The 8,079-nt window shown below is 45.3% G+C and overlaps 1 non-coding gene across 1 annotated transcript; it reads left to right on the top strand.

Moving 5' to 3' along the window:
- Positions 1-444: 444 nt before the first annotated feature.
- Positions 445-551, top strand: LOC136396436 (U6 spliceosomal RNA). Its single transcript, XR_010749723.1, has one exon. It is a non-coding gene; the product is annotated as a U6 spliceosomal RNA (small nuclear RNA).
- Positions 552-8,079: the final 7,528 nt, after the last annotated feature.

Below are 8,079 nucleotides of genomic sequence, written 5' to 3'. Positions count from 1 at the left end.
TTTGAATGATTTGCTACCTGATTTGTGACTCATAGATGTAAATTAACTGTTGTCCAGAAACATGCAAACATAGTGAAACAAAAATAATAATTAACACCATGTGATTGTAACTCGGTGTGTGTGTATAAAAAAGGGAGCTATACTAGCATTTGGTAGAGATGCCTGGCAGTAAATGCTAACCGGAAAATAAAGAGAAGGAAAAGAATTCGGCTCTCTCACTCCATTTTCGCCGACGCTGTCTCCTCCTGTGGGACCCCTGGATCCCCCCCGGGCTGGACCCCGGTAAGAATTTCCATACCTTATACCTTCTATTATCAAAACCATACAATTCCTTTCTAGTCAGAATTCTTGATTTAAAAATCTTTAACCTTTAGTGATAATTAAGTTGACTTTCTTTTTACCCTAGTTTCCCTTTTCCCTAAGTCTGATTAAGAGTCCTTAGTTGTGCTCGCTTCGGCAGCACATATACTAAAATTGGAATGATACAGAGAAGATTAGCATGGCCCCTGCGCAAGGATGACATGCAAATTCGTGAAGCGTACCATATTAAAAAAAAAAAAAAAAGATTCCTTAGTTTTTTCATATATTCGCCATACACAGACCAATCAGCTTCTGGTTCATTGTTGGAGTAAGGCATGCCGTTTTTCTACTTTAGCAGCAGTCGGAGTTGTCAGGATCACGGTGTGTGGACCTGTCCACGTGAAAATCAGTCCTTGGGTGATGTAATGCTGGAAGTGCCTCTTGGACACTCTTTGAACAGTTTGCTGAGTAACCTGTAAATCCTGCAAGTGCTTAGGGAAAGGGTGGTTACATTTCTACACTTTGCAGTTAGAGTTTAGGTCCTAGTGACCACTGCTTCTAGCTGGAATTAGCAGCAGGTCCCAGCCTACAAAGGGCATGGGGCATTGCGACAAGAGGAATAAAGGAGATACTATATATTAAATAAAGCAACAAAATCAAACTGTCAATACCCACAGTAGAGATCTTTGAGGGATAAATAAAACTCAAATATTCAGGCAAGGCATAGTAGATGGCCCTTGTGTTTACAAGAAATGAGATCAGTTTATCTGCTACTTGGAAGAAATACCTTAGGCTCATGAATGATGTCCTTGGGCCTTCAGTGGCAATTCCCAGCATGCTGGGCCAGGTCAGGTCACAGGTAGCTGGAGCAGGGCTAGAAGAGACTGAACCCTCCCTCCAAGGAGCAAGGGGGAAGCTTACCTTCTCATGTCCTTCTTTTCACAGCAGAGGTGTGTCCCTTGGTGGGGTCGGGAAGCCTGGCAGGCTTCAGTTCACTGACCTTTCTTTCCACTCTGGAGCAGGGCCCTGATGGAATTCTATGAAGCCCTTTAAGGTGCTGGAGCCTTTAAGAGCGTATGCCAAAAGCTGGTATTTCCTGACTTCTTTTGGGCCTTATTTGCTTTTTCTATCACTCCTTGGCCATTATAGACCTTAAAAGCCATGCTCAGAAGATCTCACTGAAGGGCTTGACTAAGAGAGCAAAACTGGGAATCTAGTGTCTAAAGAAGCCTATTAGACTAAAGAAAGAAAGGACTTGATCTGCAGTGGTAGGTGGTTGGAGACTGTGGAGGGTCTGAGTTTGATCTAGGGTGAAACCTCAGGTGGTGGGGGTTAAGGCGATGCCCAGATAGACTAGGGACTGAGAGTGAAGTTGAGCCTTAGCAGAGAAGACACGATATCCCTTCACAGCGAGGAAGTTAAGAAGGGTGGAGGTGTTTCTCCTTGAGGCAGGCAGGGAGGGGCTGCAGAGGAGTAGGTTATCTACATATTGTAAGAGAGTACTAGTTTTGAGATTGCATACTGTTAAATCCTGAGCTAGTGCCTGCCCAAACAGGTGTGGGCTCTTTTTGAACCCCTGGGATAAGACAGTCCCTGTATGTTGCTGGGCTGCATTTGTGTCCGAGTCAGTCCAAGTAAAGGCAAACAGAAAGTAAGAGTCAGGGAGTAGAGGAATGGTAAAGAAGGCATTTTTGAGGTCTAGGATTGTGAAGTGAGTAGTGTTTGAGGGAATGTGTGGCAGTAACCTGTAGAGATTAGGGACTACTGGATGGAGGGGAATTACTGCCTCATTGATCAGGTGTAAGGCCTGTACGAGACAATAAGCCCCTGAAGGTTTTTGAACAAAAAGGATGGGGGTATTGCAGGGAGAGTCTATGGGGATGAGTAAGCTTTGATTTAAGATGAGGAGCCACTGCACCACTTCAGCCACAGTTGTTGTAAAGTACCAAAAGCTGCAGAATTAATATTAATATTTTAAGAGACTTGAAGAACATTTTATTAATTTGGGTTAAGGTGTGCAGAGAAATTTTGAGAATAATCTCTGTACTGCGTGATTGGCCTAAAACCAAGATGGCCCTTGGCATTGTATTGTAAATGCAAAGGGAAGGAAAACATGGATTCCCTGACATTCCACCACACCTGTGGGGAAAAGGGTGAATGGTTTGCCAGGTGCAGGAAGAGAAAAGCCAAAATAAACCTTTTCTTATAGTAATGAGCCATTTGTGGGTAGTTGTCCCCACGGAAACTATCTCTCCTATGTGAATGCATGTGGTTAATGTGTGTGACTCTGGACAAAGAGATGGTGGATAAACACTAGAAAATATAGGAATGCCTTTTAATATGTAAAGAGACATCTTTCTACCATTGTGTTGACTTGTAAATTTTGTTTTCTCCAAAATGATGTATGGCTTGCAAATTGAACATGGTCCTATCATGTTAAAGGACATATGACTATAACCAATAGTGGTAAAAAGCATCTAATTGCAATTTTTGCTTCTGTACTTCCCACTTGCAAAACTATAAAAACTAGGTAGAACAAAGGGCCGGCGCGCTCTCTGTCAGATTTCTGTCGGAGTTCCCGCCGTTTGGCCAAGCTAGACAATAAAGCTCTGGTGTGGAATCGACGGATTTTGTTTGTGTCTTCAATGTTTCAAGTCCCTTTGGATTAGGCTTAACAAAGAGGTGGGTAATTATTGGCTTAAGGCCTTAGAAACAGACACAGTTACACATTAAACAAAGACTTTACATATAAATTATAAATTAAGAAATTTAAATGAGCGCGCTTTACTTGTTTTAATTAAAATTATACTAGAGATATTTTCTGATAAACAAAGAGACAAAACAGATTACTCACACAGCTCAATAGACAACTCTGCTTTTTTAAGCTTTTTGAGGTGGCAGGGAGTTGTCAGCACAGAAGGGAGGAAGAGAGAAAGCAGATGGACAGTGTGAGCAGCTGGATGGAAAAGAAGGAGGGTCAGAATCTGCAGAAGGAGGAGGAGGAGATTAAAGTGCTGGTGGTGGTGCCATGTGGTCAGAGGAGTCAAAAGATTTAGAGCTCTGAGGAAAGGGGAGAGGACGAGGGGTATTGGAAGGCACAGTCAGTCTCTGAGGAGGGGGGAGGATGGGTGGAAGAAGAAAAAGAGACAGCCGAAGCTGGTGGGGTGGGGAGATGGGTCAAAGAAGACAAAGAGACAGAGCTGCCAGTCTGTAAGGAGGGAGGAGGGGTTTAAGAACATATTGGAGAAGGGAGGGACCCCTGGTCAGCAGGGGAGGAGAAAGAGAGAATGGTATTTGCAGGTGAGTGAAAAAGAGGATTCAGCGAAGAGAGGAAAGGGAGCTTCTGGAGGGAAGAGAATCAAGCAAAAGAGATCTGCAGAGGGATCAGAGAGGGGTCCCGAGAGAGGAGTGACCCCGGGGGTCAGGCAGGAGGGGAAGAGAGTTGGGAGTCTATGGAGAAGGAAAGATTAGGAGCAAAGGTTTTAGGTGAGGTTTCTCTGGCCAAAAACAGCCTGCGTGTAGAACAAGAGGCTTAGAGATTAAGGACAGGAGTGAAGGGAGAAGAGAGGCCTGCACGTAAGGAATTTCTGATGCCTTCCCAGTTCAGTGGCAAAAATTATCTAGGTCTCTCAGAATATTGTAATCGAATGTCCCATTTTTAGGCCAATGGGAGTCATTGTCTAATTTGTATTGGGGCCACGCTGTGTTACAGAAGAAAATGAGATTTTTTTGGCTTAAGGTCAGAGAGGCCCAACTTAGTGAGGTTTTTTATGAGACATCCTAGAGGGGTCTAGTCAGAAGGCTTAGACCCTGAAGAACCATGGAGGCAAGTGAGCAAGAGGGGGCATCCCCGCCTTTTGTCACTGTCCCAAGAGGAGAAAATCTCCATGTGAGGAAGTCGTCCCTGATAGAGGTCATCACCACCATAGAGAGAGAGTGGAGAGGTTTTGCTAGGTGCCTAGTCTTTCATGCAGTCTACTGAGACTGAAAGTCATACCCCTCAAAACGTGAGGTGTGTCAGAGAAAACCGTCTGACCAGAGAAAATTTTGTGGAAAAGAGAAGCCAACAGGGGGAGGGGAAGGGAGAAACTCCTTACCTTCTGGTCCAGCAGGGGTTCGGGACAGGGACAGATCGCCGGCCAATCAACCTACAATTACACGTCCAAACAGAATCAGGGAGTAAGCCCAGGACGAGCTGCCGCTGCCCATTGCTTCCCTGGTTGTAAGTTTGGACGGCAAAGAGGAATCGTCCAGGCAGTTAGTACCCTGTCCTGGGTTTCGGCACCAAATGTTGGAATCCATGGGAGTCCTAAAAGACCAGAGTAACAGGCTTTTATTGAAAGGAAGAAAAGAATACTGCCAGGCACTTCTCTGGGGAGAAGGGCACCGCTTACAGACTAGGGGCAAATTTTATAGGGTTTGGGAGATCTTGAGGGGGTACTGAGTCAAAAGTTCTGGTATGATCCCTTTTACGGTTTTACGGTTTCAGCTTCCTGGAACTCTTCTCCTAGGGGCGATTGAGCAGCTTTCTGGAACTCTTCTGCCTCAGAGGCGATTATCCAATAAGTAAGGGTGAGGTCAGGCAGCCAGGTGGGACAACAAAAGGGCAGTTGGAAGTGCTGGTAAATTTATATAGCTATCACATATAAACAAATTACAGTAACAGTATAAGTCATACAATTTCAACAGTTATAAAGGTGCCCATCACAATGTTTCTCTGAGCACTCTTCCCAAAGTGCAAAATGTCCTTGTGTGGTAAGGTACCAAAGAATGGAAAAATTAATATTAATATTTTAGGAGAAAGAGTTAGGTTTCTTGCCCTTTCCTTTCTATAGAGAGTGTGGGGAAAGGAATGTGGGAGTTTCCTGGCTTGCAGAGGCATACCGTGTAGGAAACCCCCTTTTACTAGGAAGCTTAAAGGGCATTTTATAATTTGGGTTAAGCGTATAGAGAGATTTTGTTAATATGATTTTTATATAATACTTGTGTGTAATTTGCACCAGCTCAGGATGGCTGACAGCATTGTGTTGTAAATGGAGAGGTTTTGTGCTAGGTTTTGAATGCAGGTGGGAAGAAGACTTGTTTTCCCTCCCTCCCTCCACACCTGTGAGGAAAAAGGTAAACACCTAGCCAGTTGCAGAGGAATTGAAGAAAGATTAGGCAAGCCCTTTTCTCTTCCCCTTTCTTTCTTTAATGGGCGATTTACAAACACTTATCCCCTGACATCACGTAAGCCCCCCTCCCATCCTGAAAACGTGTGATTGATGTATGTACCTTTAGACCAGTGGTTCTCAACCTGTGGGTCGCGACCCCAGCGGGGTCGCCTAAAGCCATCGGAAAATATATAATGCATATCAGGTATTTACATTTTGAATCATAACTGTAGCAAAATTACAGTTATGAAGTAGCCACCAAAATTATTTTTTGGTTTGGGGTCACCGCAACATGAGGAACTATATTACGGGGTCACGGCATTAGAAAGGTTAAGAACCACTGCTTTAGACAAAGGAATGGCAGATGGACACTAAAAGATTTAAGAATGTCTTTTAATATATCAACGACATCCTTCACTATTGAGTTACCTTATAAGTTTTAATATATAGGAATATTTTTTATAAATCCTATAGATGGATGTTATAAGCTTAATAATGATTATGTCATGCTCCCCTCTCCTTTTCCCGCCAGCCTGTTTGTAATCAGGTGTATATAGCCTGCCTTGGGGCTGTGTTGGATACTATACGATTTGGGTCAGTTATACCCCGTGTTTGTCATATGCAACTGGTTTATTAATAAATCTCCTCCATTTAATAAAACTCCTTAAAAATTCTTTTGGACTTGGTGTCTCTACGTAAACCCGGTGGAACGATACTTGACAACACTTGGAGCTTCTTTCCAACTGAATGAAAAGCTTCCCAGTGCAGGAGGGCCTCCACCAGAGCCGCCCCTCCCCATCAGGGTCTCTCATACTGTCCAAAAGCCTCATGTTCATCCAACAGGTAGCTGATGCCCCCTCTGGTTGCAGTCCAAGAGTCAATTCACACACATGGGACCTCAGGCTTCCCCCCTCATCCCTGCCATTATGGTAGCTCTGAAGACGCTGCCCCATGGAGAAGCATGTGGCAACAGTGGCCAACATTTCCACCTTTGCTCCAGAGAGCATGCTGCCATCCACCTCTATGTCCCATAAGTGTAGCAAACCTACCAGGGGCTTAGTAGGTACTCTTTGCTGCTGGGCTTTTACCTTCTGGAGTCTTCAGATGGCAACTTCAGCCCCAGTCTCCTCATCCTCAGAAAAGGAGCTGGAAACTTCTGCTCCCGCCAACTCAGAGCCACCCAACTGGCATAGTTCCATCTTAGGCTCCTGTGGCTGCCAGTTTTCAGCCTGAACCTGAACCCACAGTTGTTCCTCCAACAACTGCTGCTGCCAACGTTCAACTTCCAGGGCAAACTACAACCCATGAACCCATGCAGCCTCCTTCTCCAGCACTTGCTCCAGTTCCAAACACCGTTAGTTCTCACCTTGCCTCTCACAATACGGTTCTCAGATCTGGTCAAACTTCTTCTGTTGCTGCTGCTTGGTTTGCAGGCCTCAGGAAGCCTCTTGCATAGCGCTCTCAGTTTCCTCTCACAGGGCTGTAAAAAACAACCAGCCTATGGTCCCCAAAAGGATAGCCATGGGGAACCATAACAACAACCAGTCTTCTACCCCACCCCTCAAGGGTACTGGCGGCTCCATACTGATCTGATCCAAATCCTGCTTACTATGCCTGATGGCCACTGCCATTATGGTCATGAGGGTTCACATTGAATTCAGACAGATGGTAAAGAAACAGTGGAGCCATCTGGCTGGTTGGCTCAGTCATTTAAGAGCATCATCCCAAAACAACAAGGTTGTGGGTTTGATCCCCAGTTGATCAGACCACATGCAGGAACAGATTGTTGTTTCTGTCCGTCTCTTTCCCTTCCTCTCTCTCTAAAATCAATAAATAAAAAAAATAAAAAGAAATAGTAGAGTCAAAAAATGGTGGGCCATTCCTTTATTAAAATCTCGCACCAGGGCCCTGGCCGGTTGGCTCAGTGGTAGAGCGTCAGCCTGGTGTGCAGGAGTCCTGGGTTTGATTCCCGGCCAGGGCACACAGGAGAAGCGCCCATCTGCTTCTCCACCCCTCCCCCTCTCCTTCCTCTCTGTCTCTCTCTTCCCCTCCCGCAGCCGAGGCTCCATTGGAGCAAAGTTGGCCCGGGCGCTGAGGATGGCTCTGTGGCCTCTGTCTCAGGTGCTAGAGTGGCTCTGGTTGCAACAGAGCGACCCCCCCCCCCCCCGGTGGGCGTGCCAGGTGGATCCCGGTCAGGCGCATGTGGGAGTCTGTCTGACTGCCTCCCCATTTCTGGCTTTGGAAAAATAAAAATAAAAAAAATAAATAAATAAATCTCGCACCAGCCAATGAGCAAACACACAAGGAAAACGCTTCCCTTTTTCTTCAGCACTCTGCATTCTCTATGCTCTCCCTGCAAAACTGACTGGCCCACAAAGGCCCCTCCTCCAGCAAACATTAGTAAAACAATGGCTCCTCCCAAGCAGGAATGCAATCCACAATTTGCAATCGACTTCCTTGCTCTGAGGGCAAGCACACATGTGGCAGCCCTGCGCCATTTTTTAACAATCAAAGTGAGCAAACTCAAAAAGTACAAATTTTACAAACTTATTTGTCCATAGGGAGGTATCATAACTGGTCCCATATTTGTCAACAATTTCAACCTTCTTGGTGTGTGTGAGGTCGG

This window comes from Saccopteryx leptura, chromosome 2 (genome assembly GCF_036850995.1).
Source record: "Saccopteryx leptura isolate mSacLep1 chromosome 2, mSacLep1_pri_phased_curated, whole genome shotgun sequence".
NCBI classification, from domain to species: domain Eukaryota; kingdom Metazoa; phylum Chordata; class Mammalia; order Chiroptera; family Emballonuridae; genus Saccopteryx; species Saccopteryx leptura.
This window is presented reverse-complemented; position numbering and strand designations above follow the sequence as displayed.